We start from the raw sequence: 3,093 nt of genomic DNA on the forward strand, positions 1-3,093 counted from the left end.
TTTCTTATGGCCATTTGAATAGTTTAGCTTTTGCTCCTCACTTGTGAGCAACAGGATTATATATATTTAGTAAAATTTAATACAGAAAACTTAAAAATTATATTGGACAACCATCAGTAAAATGTATATATCTGGTATAAACAATCTTTTTTAGCATATTGAGTTCTGCTTTTTTCTCTTTCCTCATATGAGATGCATAAGTATGTTTTTCTCCTGTAGGGGCATAAAGAGGTGATTTTCATTTGTATTATCTGCTAAAAGCCTATGGCAGCTCATGGTACTATTGACCACATGTTCTAATGTCTTTTTGCAGATTTAAATATTATATTGTAGTGTCAATTTAACATTTAGATGTGTGTTAAATCTCTAGATATATTGCAATTAGATTGATTTTTTTTTTGTCGCCCAGGCTGGTGATGGGGCGATCTCAGCTCACTGCAACCTCCACCTCCCAAGTTCAAATGACTCTCCTGCCTCAGCCTCCCAAGTAGCTGCCATTACAGGCACCTGCCACCACACCCAGCTATTTGTGTGTGTGTGTGTGTGTGTGTGTGTGAGTGTATTTTTAGTAGAGACAGGGTTTCACCATGTTGGCCAGCCTGGTCTCAAACTCCTGACCTCAGTGATCCACCCACCTCAGCCTTCCAAAGTGCTGGGATTATAGGTGTGAGCCACCATGCCTGGTGTAATTAAATTGATTTTTTTGTAATGGTGATTGTCCTGGTAAATCAATATAAAATAAAAATTATACACCTTTAAAAGATAATTATCTACAGTTGCTTAGCGTTTACCTGGTCAGCTGAGGACTATCTTCTTCAAGACTTTGCTGAAATTGCACCTGCTCAGTTAGTCTTTCTGTGCAGTCAGAGAAATAATCCTGACTGAGAATGGCTAAGAAAAGAATGAAAAAATTTTGGCAGAGAAATCCTACATGTAAAGAAACAGAGCTGTGGAAAAGAAAATAATGTTCAGAGACGTGCAAAGGAATCAACTTCACTGCAGTTATTTTTTATTTTCATTTTATTTATTTATTTATTTTGAGACCAGAGTCTTGCTCTGTTGCTCAGGCTGGAGTGCAGTGGTGCGATCTCAGCTGACTGCAACCTCTGTCTCCCGGGTTCAACTGATTCTCCTGCCTCAGCCTCCTGAGTAGCTGGGACTACAGGTGCGTACCACCACACCCGGCTAATTTTTGTACTTTTAGAGAGACAGGGTTTCACCATATTGGCCAGACTAGTCTCGAACTCCTGAACTCATGATCCACCCATCTCTGTCTCCCAAAGTGCTGGGATTACAGGCATGAGCCACTGTGCCAGGCGGATAGTTATTCTTTAAAAAAAATAAATGCTTAGGCTGGGCGCAGTGGCTCAAGCCTGTAATCCCAGTACTTTGGGAGGCCGAGGCGGGTGGATCATGAGGTCAGGAGATCGAGACTATCCTGGCTAACACAGGTGAAACTCCGTCCCTACTAAAAATGCAAAAAATTAGCAGGGCGCGGTGGCAGGCGCCAGTAGTCCCAGATACTTGGAAGGCTGAGGCAGGAGAATGGCATGAACCAGGAAGGCAGAGCTTGCAGTGAGCCGAGATCGCACCACTGCACTCCAGCCTGGGCGACAGAGCAAGACTCAGTCTCTAAATAAATAAATAAATAAATAAATAAATAAATAAATGCTTCAAAGTCAAATCAAATTTACGTACTTAATTGAAAAATTGCAAATATAGTGGTGAATGAAATTAAAGGTCTCTGTCTTCAGAGTGTTTACTGTAGGGTTTAGAAAATAAGGATAATTAGATAATAAATAATCCCTCATATAAACAAGTAGTATAAGTTGCTACTACATTCTGGAAGAAGGCTTGCCAATGCCTACACAAGCTGAAAATACAAATATAATTCAATTATATTTGTGGCCGTGAAGCAGCATCATTTGTCTGGGGTAATACTCCATGTTCCTTGCTCATGCCAAGGAAATCAAGGACACAGACATGCAAAGAGTGAGTTTAAGGGGGAAAATTTCATAAACAAGAGAGAAAAGCTCCCTCATGCAGAAGCAGAGGGTTCCGAACAGATCTCTTCATTCATGGCAAATTGCATTTGGTTTTATAGATGTGCTTGAGGAGGTGGTGTCTGATTTACATAAGGCACAGAGGATTTGTTGGAACAGGTGTGCCAATTACATAGTGTGTGAAGAAGCTTTCCATCGCACCCAAATCTTTTAATATACAGATGAATTCTCTACCTGGTGGGTGCCATGTTACCTATTCTCTGACTTCACACATGATGACAAAGAAAGGGGAAGATCATATCTTTCTTCATCTTCTATCGGCATCCTCCTCTTCTGTGAATAAATTTAAAAAGAGATGCAGAGAAGACACACCTGTTTCCTATTCACACATCAACAACTCACTATTAGTAATGTAAGTAGAGCTGATTAATTATAGCAGTTTCCTGGCAGGACACTTCTCAGCAATAAATAACACTGAAAGAAAAGTATAGGCTGGGTGTGGTGGCTCACACCTGTAATCTCAGCACTTTGGGAGGCCAAGGCAGGCAGATCATGAGGTCAGGAATTCAAGACAAGCCTGGCCAACATAGTGAAACCCCATCTCTAGTTAAAAAAAAAAAAATCAGCTGGGTGTGGTGGCAAGCACCTGAAGTCCCAGCTACTTGGGAGGCTGAAGTAGGAGAATTGCTTGAACCCAGGAGGCAGAGGTTTCAGAGAGCCGAGATCACACCACTGTACTCCAGGCTTGGCAACACAGTGAGAAAGAAAAGAAAGAGAGAAAGAGAGAAAAGAGAGAAAAGAGAGAAGTGAGAGAAAAGAAAGAAAAGAGAGAAAAGAAAGAAAAGAAAGAGCCGGGCGCGGTGGCTCACACCTGTAATCCCAGCACTCTGGGAGGCCGAGGTGGGTGGATCACGAAGTCAGGAGATCGAGACCATCCTGACTAACACGGTGAAACCCTGTCTCTATTAAAAATACAAAAATTAGCCAGGCGCAATGGCAGGCGCCTGTAGTCCCAGCTACTCGGGAGGCTGAGGCAGGAGAATCGCTTGAACACAGGTGGCAGAGGTTGCAGTGAGCCGAAATTGCACCA

The sequence above is a fragment of the Mandrillus leucophaeus genome, unplaced genomic scaffold, assembly GCF_000951045.1.
Source record: "Mandrillus leucophaeus isolate KB7577 unplaced genomic scaffold, Mleu.le_1.0 Scaffold1341, whole genome shotgun sequence".
NCBI lineage: Eukaryota > Metazoa > Chordata > Mammalia > Primates > Cercopithecidae > Mandrillus > Mandrillus leucophaeus.